General features: G+C 35.4%; 1 long non-coding RNA gene across 1 annotated transcript in view; it reads left to right on the top strand.

The window, feature by feature from the left end:
* Positions 1-3,357: 3,357 nt before the first annotated feature.
* Positions 3,358-21,251, top strand: part of LOC110295181 — a 32,902-nt gene continuing 15,008 nt past the window's right edge. Inside the window, exons 1-2 of the long non-coding RNA XR_002378020.1 lie at positions 3,358-3,464; positions 3,805-4,003. This is a non-coding gene — a long non-coding RNA (uncharacterized LOC110295181). The remainder of the gene's footprint in view (positions 3,465-3,804; positions 4,004-21,251) is intronic.

Raw genomic sequence — 21,251 nt, 5'->3', positions numbered from 1 at the left:
GCACACCCACCAGCACATGCACACATACATAGGCTAACAGCAGCAGCAGCAGCAACAACAATAATAAATATTGGAAGAAGGGATAGGAAAGCAGAACCTGACAGATGTTCTAGTAGAAAACCTGCAGTGACATTAAACTTGCAGTCATAAAGTAAATGTAAAAACACTTATCACATTGCAATAAAAGAAAATGTAAGTGCAGTTTTGTGTACCTGTGTAAATACATTGCCACAGGTTAATCACAGGAGCAGTATAATCATGGGAGTTTATTAATGCGGCATTTCCAAGCTAATACAATAGCAGTCTCCTTCAACTGTCCATTAAGCCTGTATGTGACTGAAACTTCAGATATATTGAGATTTCTTTTTACTGTCTCTGTGAGATTGTTTCCATATGTGTCTTCTCCGCCCTTTCAATCAAAAGTATTCTGTTTTAACTATTTCTGTCTACTCAAAGCATATGTGAACTTTTTTCTGTCATTAAAACAGTCGTGTAATCTTTTTTCTTCAGAAGTGTCGAGAGCATGTGTACAATATCATTCTAGGTTTAGATTTTTGTTTTGATTTTGTTTTTCCTAAACTTTTAGGAAATAAGATTACAACATCTACAGTGTTACAAAAGTAAACTAGTGCCGTCTCTTTATAAAGTGCAGCAGTTAACCCACAGGCAGAGTCGAAGAGCATCTGCCACCCTTCACTGAACCCACTGTTTGCATAGTTAACATCACAGTATTTGGGATGGATTATTGTTACAGTGAGCTCTGAACCCTGTCTGCTTCATCAGTCCCAGCTATGTGACAGCAACATCAGGATCAGTGATCACAAAATGTTAACACAAATGCACACTTAGCACTCAGAGGAGAGATTTAGAATCTTTTAAAGAAAAATAAATTAGGAAAAATATCAAACAGCATACAAGAACCCATACAACCCATTTCTTGGGACTAGGCTTGTATTTCCTATTGTGAATAAGTTCTCAAGAAAGCAAATGGAAACTACCCTTTAAAACAGAACTCTAAATTCTTTGAGGCAAGAATGGAACAAGACACAGAGGCCTGTGGAGTAGAGAAAACTGGCCTAGGAAGCAAGCAGCAGCTTTTGGCCTTCCTGTGACTCAGGTGCCAGTCATTCTACAAGAACATTAAAGGGAAGTGAAACAGCAACCCAGTGCTTTCTAGAAAGGATGATAGGATTTCCAATGGTGGCTGAGTTGCCAGGGTGCCCATGCAGAAAAGCTCCTTGTAGACTACTTGCCCAAGTTTAACCTCCCACATCTCAACTGCAACAATTTCTACAGATATTTCCTTTCCTTTTCAGAGGTTTGTGAAATAAGGGTGTCAGCATTTCCCCCTCCTTCCCTGGATATAAATAAGTAACAAGTAACTCCCCTTGGTAAAATGTTTCTTCAAGTTGACTCCAATTCCAATATAAGTGTCAGGACACAAGGTAGAGGCAGCAGAGGAGAGATCTGGGCTGGGGATCAAGTTCTGGTTGATGAAAGGCTTCCTGTAGTCTCAGAGGAGATCAGTGGCATGTCAGTGAGATGGAATGAGAAGGCTAATGAACTTGTCAGTGCAGCTGCCAGACAAGCATGCAGGTTTTCAGGAAGCTGCCTGCTTTCTGACATTCACAGATGAATGTTCTGATTTCTTTCTGGAAAGAATGGACATAGTTCTATGAGTTAGCACAATCTGCAGTGCATTTTGTGTACATAAGGTCACTGGGAGAAGAGAAATGATTGAATCAGGTTACCTCATGTAAGGCTTACAGGAAACCTTAGATGCGCCAAAGCTGACTTTGGAAACGTGCCTCCTAATTTCTTCATTAACTACTGTGATCTCTATTTTTACATGATTCATTTTACATGATTCATTCATAGTTGAGAATATTTCTTGTTACCTGTCAATTATTTAACCACAGATTTTCTTATATTAATGAAATAGCCTCATATCTGATTGATATACTAATACTTGTAACTTCTAAGTCATTGATTGTTCTCTGAAGCTCTTTATAGGTTTTGGTTCATTTTCCCTACTATTTATAGGTATATCTGAATTATCAACCATTTATTAATTTTTAAATAGCTAATTTTTACATTTAGTGAACATAACTATCACCAAAGATATTTCTCCCTTTAGGAAGACTGAAAGATCTATAGAAGATAGATGATAGATAGAAGATAGATAGATAGATAGATAGATAGATAGATAGATAGATAGATAGAAGATAGGTAGATAGATAGATAGATAGATAGATAGATAGATAGATAGATAGATAGAAAGGCTGAAGAAAAAGATAAACAAGTAGTAATGGAACTATTACCATTGTCTAAGCTACAGTCTGAACATACCTATGTTGTTCTATAAAGCAACAGATCCACTATAAAAATTCTGAAGCAAAAAAAAAAAAAATCTTTGGTGTAAATGTTGCTTTTATTTCCTCAGAAGAAGTGATGGGAGCTGAACCCAAGCTGTATAAATACATGGCTTGAGCCAAGAGAATTTCCTTCTCTGTTCTACCTATCTCTATACCTAGACCTGGCAGCTTCTAGCCTTTGAACAATCTACTATTCTAAACTGACTAATTCAATCCAGTTTCTCTCAGCTTTTGAGTGAATTGTTCTGCTTAGTCTCATACTAATTTTGATAATATGTTCTAATCTTCTGTCTCCTTCTCATTCTTTAGCTCATTCTGCCTTCATCTGTTTCTAGCTTGTTCTTTTTACAACCTGTCTCTAATAAAATTGTTCTGGCAAAACTCACACACACACACACACACACACTATATATATATATATATATATATATATATATATACCTCTCTCTCTCTCTCTCTCCCTCTCCCTCTCCCACTTCCTCTCCCTCTCCCTCTTCCTCTCCCTCTCCATCCCTCTCTGCTCTTAAGTATCTTCTCTTTCCTATACTGTTCACATAAAAGTAGGGTATATACTATCCTGACTTATTTTGTCAAATCTTTCTATGATTCATCACTTTGTCTGTCCCTCAATTAGCCATCACTTTCAAACATGGCTACTTCTTTCTACTAACCAACCTTACCTATATTGTTGGGGAATAAATGTTTGCATTAAGTGCTTGTTTGTAGTCCAGCCAGAAAGATTAAAGGTATGTGGCCTGTCTACATTCCAGCTTGATCACATAAACCTGGTCTTTGGAGTGATTTCTTGCCCAAGTAGCCATGTTACTGGATTAATATTCCCCTACACTTTCCACAAGTATATCAATATATATATCTATCAGAAGGGAACCTTCAATTCTAAGTTGGTGCAAAGTGATTATCATTCCCTATGACTGTTTGTCTTTTCACTCTGTTGGTAGTAAGAAGTGGATCTGCTGAATGCTTGTCTGAAAAGTGAAATTCACTCTGATGAAAAGAGAATCCTACTCTGCCTGTTAACTGTACAATAACTTATGATCTCTTTATCTTATTTATTCTGGCTTTTAAATGGTAAGTAGGTGTGCTGTCCAAATAGCCCAGTTATGACATTGGTTAAAACAACTAGAATATTTAAATTGTTACCTAATAGAGAGAAAATTTAATAAAATGTTTTCTATGATAAAAAAAAAAGTAAAATGCAATTCCAAATAAGTTGAAGGTTATCATAAAAACAAAGGAGAGCCAATGTACACAATAGAAACATTCTAATACATTAAATATAAATAATTTTGTATAATTTATAATAAATAAAATGAAATGTTTCCCATGTAAAATGAGCCTATCCATGAATAAAGATGCAGTTATTTCACTTTTCTTTGCTTTACTTGACTCTGAGTTATGTTTCTTCCAGGTCCTTTTGTTTAGGAATAATGATAATATTGTTGACATCCCAATGATGTCCCTTCTAGGAGCCACCATGGTGACATGGAGAGAATAAGCACATTTCTTCTGCATTGGGTAAATGAGTAAATACTGCATAGGGATGACTTCATTGCCTGGGATGATGGAAGACTGGAAGAAGTGGAAAATACCAACTATAATCTTTAAAGGTATTTTTTACAAAAAAAGCTATGTAGACTTATTTTTTCTGAATCTTATCTGATTTGTACATTATAGTATATTCTAAAGTAAATATAGTTTCCTGGAGGCATAAAAATCTCACAACATATTCTGAATATTTTATATTAAACCAGACCTTAGAAATCAAAACTTTCATTGTTCTACTTCCAATGAATGCACTTAGGAATACAATATTTGAGGTCAAATTTAATCAAAATAATTACTAGAATAGGTTTATTTCTGCCTCTATTCAATTTCATTTTCTAATTAGATACCTTACAGTCTATTTTAACAAATAATTTAGCTAGAAACGTTTCTCAACATTTGGATTCAGGTAATTAAAATGTAAGTGTTCATGTAAATGTAAGAAGCTATTTTCAAGTTAGATGTGCATTATCAATAAGCTATTAGCTTACATTTTATAAAAATTTTATTGAGCATGTGGTAGATATAGATACATTTCATGAAAGAGCCACAGAATAATCCAACCAAATGAAAACTATAGAGCAGATCAATTGGCTGGATTCCATAGTAAACACCACAAATAAACAATTTCTTCCTAAAGCCTAAATTTACTTTTTCATTAATGTTATACAAATGAAATTAAACATATAATTAAATAATTATGTATGATTTGTCACTATATCATCAAAGTCTAGAAAAATATTTAATGTATAACAGGAATTCAAATATTGATTTAAAACCTCAATGTGTTTGTAAAGAATGAATTCAAACACAGCTGGCCCATTTGGAATGTTCTGGAAAATAGAGTTAAAATTCTGTTATTTCCTCAGAATCACTATCATATTACTTATTAAAGAACAAGTATCTTAATTTTTTACTCTAGAAAAAGTAAATGATGAGGAAGAGCTATTGAACTAGCCAAATTAGAATGATAATTGGGTGGCATAACCACCCTGCAAATCCTATTGTAAACAATCCTGTCATGCTGAAATGTCTCATACTCATCAATAAGTATCATCATGGTGCCAAGTTCTTACAACCTAATCCATAAGATTTCATCCTAAAAATTGTTCCAACCATTAATTCTGCAGATATTAACATAATCATCATAAAATATTTTGGGAAGCCAAACAGACAGATTAATCAAAACATTACTAGAATGAAATAACTGAAAATACAGTTAATAACTGACACTGCTCAACTTTAAGATTTAACATGAAACTACAGCAGTCCTGTAATTGAACATCTAGTGAGAGAAAGGAAAATAAATGATACCAAAAAAGAACTGATATGTAAAGCACAGCTAAAACCAGCATACCAATTCAAGGAAGACAGGTCTCTCAGTGAATGGTGTTGTAACACCTAAACATGCCCATTAAAAAGAAATAAGTGGATGGATGGATGGATGGATGGATGGATGGATGGATGGATGGATGGAAACACACTACACAGGTAGAAACCCATTGCTCAGCTATAGGCCACACCAGTCAGAAAGAAGAGCCTTAGTGTTCCAGGTCTTAGTTTTGTATCACAAAGACACCCTTTACTCACCCTGTCCCCGACATGTTACTACACTCACATAGGGTAGAAACAAGCTAGATTCATATATATAACAAAATAGACTTCCAAACAAACAAATCAAAAGAAATGGGGAAAGACACTTCATACTCATCAAATGAAAAATGGCCTAATATTATGACTCAATTCTGAACATCTATGCCCCAAATGTAAGGGCACCTACATTGTAAATTCAGCTACAATACTGAAGGAGAAATCACAAATCAAACTACATAAATCAACAGTAGGAGATTTTATTTCCCGACTTTCATCAATACACAGGTCATCCAGACAACAACTAAACAGCAGAATAGTGGAGATAACAGTCATTTTGTCTCAAATGATATAAATATCAACATAATATTTCACCTAAATACAAAAGAATATACTTCTTCTCAGTACCTTGAAGAACTTGGTCAAAAATTGGCCACACACTCAGTCACAAAGCAAATCTCAAAGGATACAAGAAAATTAAAATAATCCACTGTATTCTATTAGACCACCACAGATGAAAGCTGGATTTCATTAACCACAGAAAGCCTGAAAACTCATGTAAACTCTATACTGAATGACTACTGACTCAAGGCAAAAATTAAGAAAGAAATTAAAGTCTTCCTAGACTTCAATAAAAATGGATGTACGACATCCACAAACTTATGTATCACACTGAAAACAGTGGTACGAGGAAATTCACAGCACTAAGTGACTTGATAAACAAATAAGAGAGATTGCGTATTAGTAACTTAACAGCACTCCTGAGAGATTTCACCAACAAAAAAGCAAACACACCCTAGAGAAGTATTTGAAGAAAAAGCATCAAAGTGAGGGCTGAAGTCAATAAAATAGATACAAAGGGAATAATACAAAGAATAAATTAAATGAAGAGTTGGTTCTTTGATAAAAATCAACAAGATAGACAAACCTCTATCCAAACTAACTGAAAATCATAGAGAAAATATCCGAATTAATAAAGTCAGAAATGAAAAGGGGAACATAACAACAGGCATGAAGGAAAGCCAAAGAATCATTAGGACATACATAAAAAAAATCTATATACATAAAAATTGGAGAACCTAATGGTAAGTGAGTGCTTTCGTAGCAGAACCACCAAAGTTTTATAAGGAACAGAGATACAATTTAAACAGAGACATAAGACTTTAGGAAAGAAAAGCAGTCATTAAAAGTCTCCCAAATTTGAATATCACTTTGAAGGTTCCTCAAAAAATTGGCAATAAATCTACATCAAGAGACAGCTATACCAAGTGGTATATAAAAGTGGTCTTTTGTGTGTATATCCAAAGGGCACTAAATTCGACCACAATAATTTAATAAAACCTAACATATTTGCTCAACAATGTTCATTGCAGCTTTATTCACACTAGCTAGAAACTGGAAAACAATCTAAATGACCCTCGATCAAACAATAGATAAAGAAAATGTGGTACGGTACATTTACACAAGTAACATTACTTAACTGTTAAAAAGTCCTGAAATCTTGAGGCAAATGGATGGAACTAGAAAAGATAATCATAAGTGAGGTAACTCAGAAAAAGAAAAACATGATATGTATTCACTTCTATGTGGCTATTACATGTTAAGTAAATGATAATCTACAGATGAAGAGAAGCTATGTAATAAGAGGTCAAGGGAGAAAAATGTGAATCTCTCTAGGATAGGTAAATAGAATAGAAATCTTGGGTGGACTGTGGGCCAGTGGAGACAGAAACAGGAGGTATTGAGTGAAATATAATTTGAGCTAGAGAGTATTGGGAGAGACAACTAGAATTGGGGTTATTTTGGGGTGAGGTAAAAACCTACTGCAGTGGAAATTCCCAGGAATCTATGAGAGTAATCCTAGTGAAGATTACTAGGCCATCATTATGGCCTGAACTGGCCATCTTCTAACCAGCAAGGCTTCCCATGGAGTTAAGACACCAACCTAGCCTCAAAACCTTAGATTTATAAGTTGTCCTGCCTACAAGGTATGCAGTGGTAAAGGCTGTGCAGAAATTGGATGAGTTACCAACCAATGACTGGTCCATCTTAATGCCCATGCCATTAGAGGTAGTCTGCCTCTGACATTGCTTGAAGGACAGAGACAAAGTTTGGAGCTGAGACAAAAGGATGGACCATCTAGAGACTGCCATATCTAGGGATCCATCCCATAATTAGCCTCCAAATGATGACACCATTGCATACACTAGCAAGCATTTGCTGAAAGGACCCAGATATAGCTGTCTCTTGTGAGACTAGGCCGGGGCCTAGCAAACACAGGAGTGGATGCTCACAGTCAGCTATTGGATGTATCACAGGGCCCCCATGGAGGAGCTAGAGAAAGTATCCAAGGAGCTAAAGAGATCTGCAACCCTGTAGGTGCAACAACATTATGAACTAACCAGTACCCCGGATCTCTTGACTCTAGCTGCATATGTATCAAAAGATGGCCTAGTCGGCCATCACTGGAAAGAGAGGCCCATTGGATTTGCAAACTTTATATGCCCCAGTACAGTGGAACGCCAGGGCCAAAAAGTGGGAATGGGTGGGTAGGGGAGTGGGGGGGGAGGGTATGGGGGATTTTTGGGATAGCATTGGAAATGTAATTGAGGAAAATATGTAATAAAAAAAATTAAAAAAAAAAAGGCCATTGACTTGTTTGAGTTAATTTTATATCCAGCTACTTCATTGAAGTTGTTTATCAGGTTTAGGAGTTCTCTGGTGGAATTTTTAGGGTCACTTATATATACTATCATATCATCTGCAAAACATGATATTTTGACTTCTTCCTTTCCAATTTGTATCCCCTTGATCTCCTTTTGTTGTCTAATTGCTCTGGCTAGGACTTCAAGTACAATGTTGAATATCCCACTTCTTGACCCTGGCGTTCTCCTGTACTGGGGCATATAAAGTTTGCACCATATAATAATCAAAATATTAAACATACAGAACACCACCAACAAAAAAGAATTAAAACCTGCAAGGGGAAAGACCAAGTAACATACAAAGACAGAGCTATTAGAATTATACCTGAATTCTCAATGTTAACTCTAAAAGCCAAAAAGACCTGCAGTGACACCTTGCAGAACCTTAAAGATCACAGATTTTAGCACCAGAAAAAATTCAATTACCATAGATGGAGAAAATAAGGTATTTCCTAATAAAGTCAAATTTAAACAATACCTATCTAAAAATCTAGCCCTACAGAAGGTGCTAGAAGAAAATCTCTAACCTAAGAATGTTAGCTACTGCTAGAAATCCACAGTAAATAAATAATAGACCAGTAAGCAGCACACACCACCATCACCACTACCACCACCACCAACAGCAGTAGCAGCAGTAAACTGAGCACAATCAAGGATCTTTCGTCATTATTATCTCTCAAAATCAATTGTCAATTCTCCAATAAAAAGACATAGACTAGCAGAATGGATAAAAAAACAGGATCTATCATTCTGCTGCATAAAAGAAATATTACTCAGAACCAAAGATAAATATTACCTCAAGTTAAGGGTTGGACAAAGGTATTCCAAGCAAACAGACCTAAGAAACAAGCTGGTGTAGCTGTTTTAGGATCTAACTAAAACTAATCTTCAAACCAAAATTAATTAAAAGAGATAAAGAAGGATACTACATACTAGGTAAGAAAAAATTTCACCAAGACGACATTTCAATTCTTCACATCTATGTCCCAAACACAAAGGCAAACATGTTTGTAAAAGAAATACGACTCCATCTTTAAACTCATGCTGACCCTCATACGCTAATGGGAGATCATCAACATCCCACTATGACCAATACCCAGATCATCAAGACAAAAACTAAACAGAGTAATACTGGAGCTTATGGATGTTATAAGCCAAATGCACCTAACAGATACATTTTACTTTTGGGATAGAGTAACATAAAGGAATTGCAAAGTAGATCAAATAAACTTTGCACATGATGAAAATAGCCTAGTTCTACATACAGGATCTTTATCTGTAGCCCAAGACCACATCAAATGTGCAATCCACCTGCCTCACTCTATCAAGGGCTACAAGTATCTTAGCCCTTCTAAATAATTACTTTTATACAGTTGTTTTTAATAAACAGTCTTCAGAATTGCAATTTCATTAAATTCAAAAACAATTTGGAGCATGAATCTTGACACATTTATGTATCAGATTCTCTTTTCAGCATAAGACTTTAGAGAGACAGTGTGGTAGTGGGAGGGGTATTTTAGCACAATAGCAAAGAGCATTTAATTTTATACACACACATGCTGGTTCACTCCTGGCACCATAGCCTTCCTCACTTGAATAACCATGTGTCCATTATCAAATTATCAGAGCCTCAGGTTGCACTAGCATCAAATAAAAACAAATGAGGTAATATATTCAAAGCAACGTGTGAGCATAATATGTGTTCAGTAGTTTTTATTACTGCTATATTACTATTAATGAAATAGTGTTCCCTACTGCACCCTCAAGACTATGGAAAATAATAGACAAAATTCATTTAGATACTACTGAATATTTTTATAGACATAATTCTAACACGCACATTACAATAATTTATCAGTCTAAAAATACACTGTCTGGAAACATTCTGCCTTTAAAAATGCCATTTTTCAACAGTTGAAGAAACCCAAGATTCCTTTAAAATATCAAAATGGTACACTTGAAACCAACTAATGTCGTCTCAGTTAGCAAACTGCAATTCAATTATACACATGCAGGCAGAAGAAATAAAAGTCTATGAACCGTTTTAAAGGTCCCTGTATGCAGCAGCAAAGATCATGTGCTGTTTGAAAACAATGACTCAGCCAAAACATCAGATGTTCTTTCAACAACCCTTGTTGAACTGAGACTCTACTGGCAAAACTATGTCAACAATATCTAAACTTTAAGCCATAATTGATTACATTTCTGATCCTTTCCTTTAAGAGAATATGTAGGCAAGGTAAAGGCAAAAATGAGTGAATAAAATCTTCCTATGAGATCTGCTTTTCTTTGGAAAATTCAGGAGGGCAGCAATATCTGTGATGTACCCAACCTTGACTGCTCTTTCCAGCTTCTGTATATTCAGGATGCCTGAATTGACCACGCTTCTAAGTGGTCAAGATAGGACAAATGGGTAAACACACTATTTAAAAAAATGATTTCTACAAAACCCTTCCCTATTTATCACAGAGTCTAAGGATGATCCAAATAGAAATCAATAAATTGGCATTTCATAGCTGGGTCACTTCTGGATGTCCCTCTGCAACCCCATAATCCTGTAGTTGGAGCACAAGCAGCACTTGGCATTCTAATTTCTAATGCTTCTTCTTTGACTCATACTGGAATAAGTCAGTCCATTAGCTGGCAGGCATATCAGCCATTTAAAATTTGCCAAGGGAAATTACAAGTGCTGTAGGGTTAACTTGTTTTTGCTAAACTGCAACAATACCATTGAGAAAGATAATGAAATGTTCAAAATAGATAACAAACATTATAAAACTTTGTCTATAAAACAGAGAACCTCTTTGATCATTTATAGGGTCTCACCATGTATAGTATGGGTATGGAAAATAAATGATTTAATCTATTGTGTAAAGACAAGCCTAAGGTAAGTGTTGGGTACTGAGCTTCAGAAGGTTAATATCACCCTACTATTTTAAAACCTGAGAGTCTGACAGAATTTTATAAATACAAATAAGAGATTTGTATTTATACATTACAAATACAAATACATTAAGATTTTAGTCATTCTCGATTCTTCTAGAACATCTGGCCCTGAAGAAATGGTAAACCTTTTTTCACTAAAATCTAGAATTACCCAATGTTAATGGTCAATATGCAGGTCTCTCACCCACACTGATTCATTTTCCTATCCAGATTTGCTCATCCTCATTCCTGTTCTCTGGCATTAGCATAGTGGTTAATGCACAGCCTGTGATTAGTGGGGACACATAGGGCACAGTAAGAGGGAATCAACCTGTATAAAGGAATTGTGATGCCTGGTTTATATATGCCTATTTCAGCGTTACTGTTGAAGTGATCTAAACTGCAATATAGATTAGAAAATACAAAACAAAACAAAACAAAGAAAACAAACAAACAAAAAACAAATAGCAGGCCTATGGCATTGAATTGCCATGACAGATAGTGTAGAAAACTCTCAGGTGCTTAACATTATTAAATGAAAATGCTACATATGTTCAGAAGAATCACTAGATGGTTAGGTTCTGCACCAGGACACAGAATATCAAGCAATGCTGCTGGGAAGAAGCATGACAAGTTGAAGAGTTTTCTAGAAGATTTTGTCTGTGTATCAAAGCTGAAGGCAAGAGAGACCTTTAGAGAGCTTGGCTTCCTTACAGCAATGGGTACCATAAGATATTATAGCAATAGAAGCCAGCAGCAGCCTCCAGAAAAACCCTGAAATATAAAAGTGGTTATAATGACATGACCATAGTAATACTAGAAAAAGAAAAAAAAAACAAATAAACATCCAACAAGTTCATTTCTCAGAGTGGATAAGAATGGACACCTGTGAGGCTGAGATTCTAATAAAATGCCTCCAGGGTTTTCTTGGGTGGCAGATCCAACTCACCTTTTAACATGGAAAGTATTTGCTTAACCTGAAAACCTTTCATATCTGGACCATTGTTTCTATCCTCCAAAGGACACTGTAAAGCCACAGCAAGTATACTGTCCAGTGTTCCCTCAGTCATCTCAGAAATATGAACACCTATTTAATCAAGTACCTCCACGTATATGCCAAGGAAGAGAAAATGCTCATAAGTTTCTAGGAATACGGGAACGAGTTAATCCCCAGAGAGCTGAAGCATCATCATGGTCCTGATTCTTCTGTGGGTGTGTGGGGAGCCATGAAAATGGACCCATAGGAGTAAGCATTCCCTAGGTTCCAAAATGTTTAATTGGTATTGACCTGCTTGACCATTGTTGCATCTCCTACACTGTGATTTGGGATGAACACATCTATAAAGAAAAATGCAAATAAAAGCCTCTAAATTGCATTAATCATAAGATGAGGGGTACATACTCCAGACTGAGGATATTCATAGCAGGCTAATCCGCATTCATCACTTCTAATTACTACTAAATTTGTGCTATCTTTCACCACCTTATATTTATATCTACCACATTCTCAACCCTTTCCATTGTCCAGATCTTTGAAAGTTAATGGGCATTTTCTGAGTCCCATTAAAAAAAACTGTTAGATTTATTTCTAAAGTTTTATTATACACATTTGCATTTAACATGCATTTCTCTTAATATATCCTCCATGATTTTTGATCACGCCTTGTTTTTTTCTGTCCTATTGGTGGTGTACCCTTAGTAAATGTGAAGATAATATGAGTCTTCAGATTGTTTTCCTGTTTTATGTCTAGCTTGCAGCTTCTCCTGCCTTTTATTTTTTATTACCATGAGTATACTCATTTACCTCCAAGTTAGTTTGTACTTTCACATGCTCACCTTTCCTTATTTCATTTTTCCCATTTTGTTTTCAGTTTGAAAATGTGATATTTCTCATATCGTTTCTTCTGCTCATTTATTAACTGACTAAGCAACTCATTTTGAATTATCCTGTTCTAAAGCTTGACCCTGTTTAAACTGAATTCTTTTCTTTTGGATGTTGCTTTAAACTTTCTTGTGACATTGTTTCTTCATAGTCTTTCACATATTAATTTACCAAAATAGCATTATTATATCCTTAGTCTTTGTGAAATTACAACTTTTTTCTTCCTTTTTACATTCTAGTGCTATTCCTTGTATTCTCTGACACTACTGAAGTTAACTGAAGATCTTTAACTTCTCAAATTCCCAGTAAAAAGATAGGTTTTCAGGTAGGGATTAAAGGTGTCCTCTATAAGCTTGAGTGCCCTGAAGATACAGTACTGAAGTCAAGGCTTCCCTTCTCTGTCATCTCTTGAAGTGATGAGTTGCCCACCTGTACTGCCAAATACAATCAAGAGATGAAGTCCAAGATAACACTGGCCTTTTGTTGACCTAAAGTCAAGCAAGCCTGTGATGGCATAACAGCCACCACTTCCTTTATCACTTTGATTTTGATTCCAGGTTCCACCATTGAGCTCATGCTTTTTTGCTTTTTTTGGGGGGTGGGGGAGTGACTTGGCTTACATATCCTATAGGTCATGGACCACTGAGGGAAGGTGAGGCAGAACTAAAGCATGAGGCATAGATAACACTCGTTTGTACCTCCTGCTTACTCAATTCGTTTGTTTTATTTTTTTCTTTCATTGAAAAATGTTTGTCTCACATCATATGTTTGTCTCAAACCATGACTGTGGTTTCCCCTCCCTTTCCCCCTCAAAGTAATCCCTACCTCCTCCTCTCCCCTTCCATCTGGACCCACCCCTTTTCTGTCTCTCATGAGAAAACAAAGAGGCCTTTTAAGGATAGAAATAATATAATATGATATTATAAAACAAAAACTAGCACATACGAATATAGCACAACAAATGAACAGAAGAAAAAGAGCCCAAGAAACAGAAACCCTCTTGTTCACACACTCTGGAATCCCACAAAACCATGAATCTGTAGGAGAAAAAAATACATTAATGAAATAAAATAAAACTAATAATATGAAGTAAAAATTATAAAAAGGAAAAGCCCCGACATAAGTTAGAAGACAAGAGGCCTCACAGGATGCCCCTGAGTTCGCTTCTTTTCTATACACTGCAGTGCGTGCAGCCTCCCAGGAGTAGTTTTTTCCTTAGTGAGACAGACTTGTAGGAAACCAAATTTTTATTTGCAAATGATTATCATTTCTAGATAACTTCTGGGTAAGGGTCAGAGCATCTGTCTACTTCTCATTTCAGCTCTGGGACCGCATCTGATGCAGGCACTGTGCATTCGGCCTCAGTCTCTGTGAGTTCACATGGGCATTGATCCTGTTAATTTAGATGGCCTTTTCTTGGTGTCTCCCATCTTCTCTGGAACTACCACTCTGCCTCTGCTTCCACAGGTTTTCCTGAGTCCAGAGAGGAGTGATTTCATGGATATATTCAATTTAGTTCTTAATATTCCCAGGTCTCTCACTTTGTGCATAGTGTCTGAGTGTTCTAATGTCCTCATTATTTGGCTATTTTTATACTGTATTCATGTATTTAGGAAGATTATACTGTATTATTAGGTTTCCATACTACCCCTCAAATGGCCCTTCATTTTAGCAGTCTATCTGTGTATTCCATCCTTTCCCCTTGTATTCTCTCTCCATCTCCACCTAGATCTTTTGATCTATCTCCCTCATCCATCCATAACTATCTATTCTCTTTCTCTCTCCTAGGGAGATCTGTCTCTCTAGTCCTTTATTTACTCCACACTTAACCTCTCTGGTTCTGTGGATTATAGCATGACTATGATTGATTTTATAGCATATATATATATATATATATATATATATATATATATATATGTGTGTGTGTGTGTGTGTGTGTGTGTGTGTGTGTGTGTATGTGTGTGTGTGTGTGTGTGTGTGTGTGTGTGTGTGTGTGTGTACATACCATATTTGGTCTTTCTGAGTTTTGGTTGCCTCATGATGATTTTTTTTTGTTTCATTTGTGTGCCTTCAGATTTCAGATTTCCTCATTTTTAATGGCTGAGTAATATCCTGCTTTGTAAATGTTCTACAATTTCTCTATTCATTCTTCTGCCGAGGAGCATATAGATTGTTTCCAGTTTCTGCCTACTATGGATAGAGCTTATGAATTTTTAACAATATACTCAAGCCTTTTATTTTTTACAACATAATTTTTAATCATAGAAATTTCTACTTATATTGAATAATATTAATTTTTAAAAAATAAATTCTCATTTGTTGAAATAACTATTTCATAGATTTTAAATAAATAAAAATTTAAATACAATTTCTAAGTGAATGGTAAGTTAAGAAAAGAAAGATATCTCAAATAATGTATAGCTGTTAAACATGTGGAAATGGTAATATTACTTGAGCCTCATACATTGGTAAATGACAAAGATTAGATGATGTTCATGCAAACTGAACTAGCATTCAGGCCAGTTGTGAACCCATTCTGAACTTTAAAAAAAATACAGAATGCAAATTTGAAAAGTCTTGTGTGTAGTGGGTACAACCAAACATTCTAAATCTGACACACTGATCCAATATTGTCAATTATGAAGGTTATTAAATGGATAGGACATGAGAAAAAAAAGAACTTGTCATACTGTTAAAATGCTTAATGAATGTTAACTGCTTATAATAATGTTAATATTAGGTCAGTAGCAAGAGTGGCTGTAATAATTTAATCACAAGAAAGAGAAAAATTTAAATGAAAAAATGATCTTGTTCTGTTTTGGTTTATGAACTATATCAAGGAATACAATTTAACATTTATACAGTATATATGACACTGGGACACTTATGTAAAATTTTCTGCACTCTAATTTATTTATCTGTAAAATAACAAAAGTATCCTGCATGACTATTATGATTAGTAAATAAGAATACATGTATAATATTCAGACAGCATCCTGAAATATAAAAATCATATTAAGATTAGCCACTATCAAATAAGTTAGGACTTACATTAGCCAGAGTTGTCTAAGCACACAAAACTAATGTGATATATAAATGGTTGGATGGATAGATGGATGGATGTATAGATCAATCAATCAATCCATAGATTGATGAATGGATATATATGATAGTAATGTGAATAGATTGACAGATTGATGAGATGGGTGTGTGGGTAGGTGAGTGGATAGATGAATGTTAAGGAATTGTTAGAACTAACAAGTCAAAATCTATAGAGCAGGTCGAGAGTCTGAAAACCATGCTGAAAGGACACATTAGCCCTAAAGAGAATCCCTTCTCTGGAAAACTGGTTTTGATCCTGAGGGTTCCATTGACTCTCATGATGCCTGTTCCCACATCAAGCAACAGATTTTAGTTAAAGATAACTGATTATAAATGTAACTCAATGCAATGTCTAGCTTATCTACTTAAATAACTGAAAGGCTATAACCTAGCCAAGATCTTCTGCAGGCATCTCATGAAATTGACTTATATTGCAGACTAGCTTCAAGGAACTCATTTAGATATTAACTAAGTGTATCTATTTAGATTCATAGTTCACTCTAATACACTATATAAAAGAGAACTTGGATTTTCCTGCCACTTAAATATGTGATATTGTAAAAGTGATTTAATCAAGACGTGGATAATAATCACAAAAGATTTCAAAATAAAACAACTTTCTCTTAAGTTAAAAAAAAAAATGAGCTTTCAGAAAATAGGAAAACTGACCACAAGAGGGAGGAAGGTAAAGGGAAGAAAGATAAGAAGAGAAATAAAGTAGACAGAAATGAAAGAAAGGAGAACGGATAAGCCCTGCAAATTGAAGATTATGAGATATTAATACAAAACATCATTCCCTGAGTATTACTCAGAGAAAGTGTAAGCACCTTTCATCCTGTACCAGTTTAAATATATGTAAACAGCAGGCTTAGTGTTGGGACTCAGCTACTGAAGTTCCATCTAGCTTAGTCATTCTGTACAACGCCTGGGAGCTAGCCATCATGCTCATGAACGTTCTTTCAACTCCTGCATATTCTAGGCATTAAAGTTTGGACTACTTTTGCTGAGATTCACACTTCAGTATTACTGATCTAAGAGGTTTGTGAGCACATATAAACCTTTGGATACTGATTTAAACTACACTCTGGGGCTTCTGGTATTGCCTGCTACTTAATTAGACCTTCCACATAGGAAAGGAACAATGAGTTAGTGTCCCATCTCCAACAGATGCCTATGCCAGATGCTCAGACAAATACACACTCCGTTTCCTCTAATGTCATCTACTGCTCATTTTTATACTGTGTCAAAAAAAAAGCCTTTCAAACTTTGAGAACTTACAACAAAAAATAAATACAATATGAACAGTAAAAGAAGCACTATTTTATTACTTTGCATATGCCATCTTATGAATATTTTCTCATCTGCTGATCTTTTGCTAGTATACCAAATTTTATTTAATTTTTTTCTGGTTATTCTAATTATACTCAAAGTAGAACAAACAAGGCCCTGGTCCACAATATCCCAGAGTAGTGTATGATAATTGAAATTCTGGGGGCAGATATAAACTATTCTACTCCACAGAAGGCTTTCCATTGACACTTTCTAATAAAGAAAGAACAAAAGAAGAATATTCATTAGAGATAGATGTGAGGATTTTAAAAAGAAAACTAAGGAGACTCATAAATTGCATCCATCAGGTTAATGTGTTCAAGAAAGTCCTTGTACAATGTCTTGGGAAGACTCATCATAAAAGAGTTCATGAGGAGAAATCCATCCAGGCAGCAACCCCAACATCAGAATCACTGAAGATTCTGATGTTAAGAATATCACTACTATTATTACTGGCTTTCTGACATCTCATCTGATAGAACAGTATTTTTGATAAAATCTAAATTTTAGTGGAGTTCTACACACAGAGATCATTTAGTACTGAAGTTATATTTTGACTTCTTATATTAAAAAATAAAGTACAATAAAAACAGTCTTTGTGTGAAAATCCATTTTTATCTATCTATCTACGTATATATGTACATATATACATATATTATTGATATAAAATATTGATAAAATTACTACTTTGATAAAATTGATATAATATATATATGATATCAATTTATTTAAGTATTGGACACAAGGAGTTTATAACAGATAACCAAAAGAGCTGTCCAAGTTAAAATGGTATGGTGTGCTCAGCATACAATAATGATGCTTACTCCAAATCTGTGATTAGTAGATGTTAGTTTCCTGAAATTTTCAGGACAGCCAAACAGGTTCCCCTCCTCCCCAGTGGTTATTTTCCATAAGACCTATGCTCTCCACATAATATCTTTGTTGTATTGCACAATACAAACTAACAGCATTCTGGCTTCAGTCACTTGACATTACCTTAATCTTCAGTCTCATGTTTTATGTGAAAATGTTTCCTCTAAAATTCTGGCAAATTTACAAGAGCTTTATGTGATAGATTTGTTTGGCTCAAAGGTTATGCCACAAACTATTATCAAAATCCCTTTCACCTCACCATCTGGTGCCCTTTGTTATTGTGTACTCTATGCTTATCATGTCAAGCAAATTTTTCCTTTCTTTTATACAAATAAGCAAATATATAAGCCAAAGAAACACAAATTTCTGAGACTGGAGAAAACATACACACATGCTTATGTTTGTATTTCTATAGAGTAAATGTTGCATGCCAGCTTGATTAACTATTGACATACTCAAATAGTAAGTTAGACATTATTTCCAGATATGTCTGTGTTGTTTCCTGATTGCATTAGTATTTGAACTCAGTAAAGTAGATGTCCTTCTATGTCAGTGAATATCTCCCAGTCCATTTAGTGGGTGAGAAGAGCAAAAGGAAGAAGAATGAATTTTACCCTCGTCCCTTCTATCTTATTGCTGATGCTGGAAGATTTCAGCTTCCCCTGCACAGGGATTACTGTGCACTGTTGGTTTTTCCTGATTACCTCCAGACCCAGATAAGATAAAGCACTGGCTTTCTGAGATCTTCAGCTAGGCAACTTCACATCTCCCAGAGGTATTTTTTGTTTTTTTGTTTTTTCTTTATCTCCATTTACGACTGTCACCTATCTGTTTACTTGTTTGTCTGTCCATCTGTCTGTCATTTAACCATTCTACATTTTACTTATTCATCCACCTATCAACTATCTACCCATTTATGCAATCTATGTCTATAACCTTTCATTCATTTTACATTTATCTTTCTATAAATTTGTCTTTCTTCCTTTCTTTCTTTCTTTCTTTCTTTCTTTCTTTCTTTCTTTCTTTCTTTCTTTCTTTCTCTCTGTCTATCTATCTGTCTGTCTGTCTGTCTCTTTCTACTAATCCATGTATATGTCTGTGTAGCTATCTTCATTGCTTCTAATCAGCTGTTTCTGTTTCTATAAAAAACTCTAGTCCTAAACCTCCCTTAGTCTTAATGACTTTCTTCTCAATGTTCATCCTCCAATCCTCTTGCTTAGTTTTACTTCTCCATTAATAATATCCCTGTAGGATTATCCTTAGTTTTGCCTTACTGGTGAGGGTTGGTCTGTTGCGATGTATTACAATGCTAAGCGCAGGCTCCCAAGACTTGGTTGCCTCAAAGACTAGTGAGTCCCCACATAGACCCAAGTGATGCTATGTGAGCTTGCCCCCAAGTTATTTCTGACTGGTGAACAAAGATTCCAACAGCCAATAGCTGGGAAGACAACACATGGGCAGGGTTAAGGGTCCCCATTCTTGTGGTCAAAAGAGAACCATGAGTGGCAGGGAGAAATTAGAGAGAGGAGAAGCCCACATGGTTTATGTGACTCATAAAATAATGACCATGCAAGTTAGCTAATTGGAGTTTAGAGCATCCCAGAAGAAACATGACATGTAAAAAAATGGGATTATTGTCTGGGAAATAGACATAATAGCAAAGAGGATAGATATATGTCCAGTTACCATGCTGATTAAGACTTATTGTAAATATAAAGTATGTGCATGTCTTTTATCCAGGAACTAAATGGTTAAAGGCAGGGTAGAAACTAGGATTGGGATTAAGATTTTCAGCAACATCTTTCTATTAATTTCTTTGGTCCTTTCAGTGTAAGAGAGACTGTTCCCTTCAGGAACTCACTTTCCACACCTATTAGTTCAATAGAGCATATGGAATTTCTTCATTGAGAGAAACTTTGATGCCAAATATTGAAGTTGTAGGATTTTTGTCACTTTATGCAAACTAATATCCTTATCAAAATTCAATATTTAAAATAAAAATCTTTTGCAAAATGTCTGATTGAAAATATGAAGGGATTTTTTTAAAAATTTGTATATGTGTGCACTTGTGTTTGTGAGCATGTTCCTGAGTGTAGTGCACTGGTGCTATGGCACACACAAAATCAGAGGGCAGTCTCAGTGCTGGCCCTTACCTTCCACTCTGTTGTAGATATGGAGCTGTACTGTTTATAGCTCACTTGGCTCTCAGATTTCCACAGATTCTCTCTCTCTCTCTCTCTCTCTCTCTCTCTCTCTCTCTCTCTCTCTCTCTCTCTCTCTCTCTTTCTCCCCCTCCCATCTCACTGTATGACTTCAGGGATTTTAGAAGCATATTACTGTGACTAGTTTTATGTTAGACCAAAGTTCCAAACATAGTTTCTCACCCTTGCATGGCAAGCGCTTTATCATCAGAGCCATTTTGCAACACTTGAAATGACTTTTCTATAAGTGAATGAGCCCCACTTTTCCATTTATAGCTGCAGTACACTGATAGATTTTTACTTCTGATTTTCAGGCTTTAACTATTCTACTTTTATATTTTACCCTATGTCTTTGATCAAGAGTGAATAAATTCAAATGTTTTGTCAAAATCAGTCTTTGCTTGAAAATACTCCATTTTCTGGCTTTAATCAACAACCCTTAAGATGTGCCAGTGCTCTGAAAATTAAGACATAGGAGCAAGGTAAATCCTTTTCACAAGTTCTGAAAATGACATCATCAATTGTCTGCTTAGCTACTGATAAGTTCCTGGATACAGCAAGAGTGATATATTGGAGCTGTCTTGATGGTGATAGTGGTGGTACTGCTTCTGGTGGTGATGCTGGTTGGTGCTGGTGGTGCTGGTGATAGTGGTGGTGGTAGTTTCTCTCTCCCTCTCCCTCTCCCTCTCCCTCTCCCTCTCCCTCT

Source organism: Mus caroli, chromosome 5 (genome assembly GCF_900094665.2).
Source record: "Mus caroli chromosome 5, CAROLI_EIJ_v1.1, whole genome shotgun sequence".
Lineage (NCBI taxonomy): Eukaryota > Metazoa > Chordata > Mammalia > Rodentia > Muridae > Mus > Mus caroli.
The sequence above is the reverse complement of the archived record's forward strand: the minus strand, read 5'-3'. Positions and strand labels throughout refer to the sequence as shown.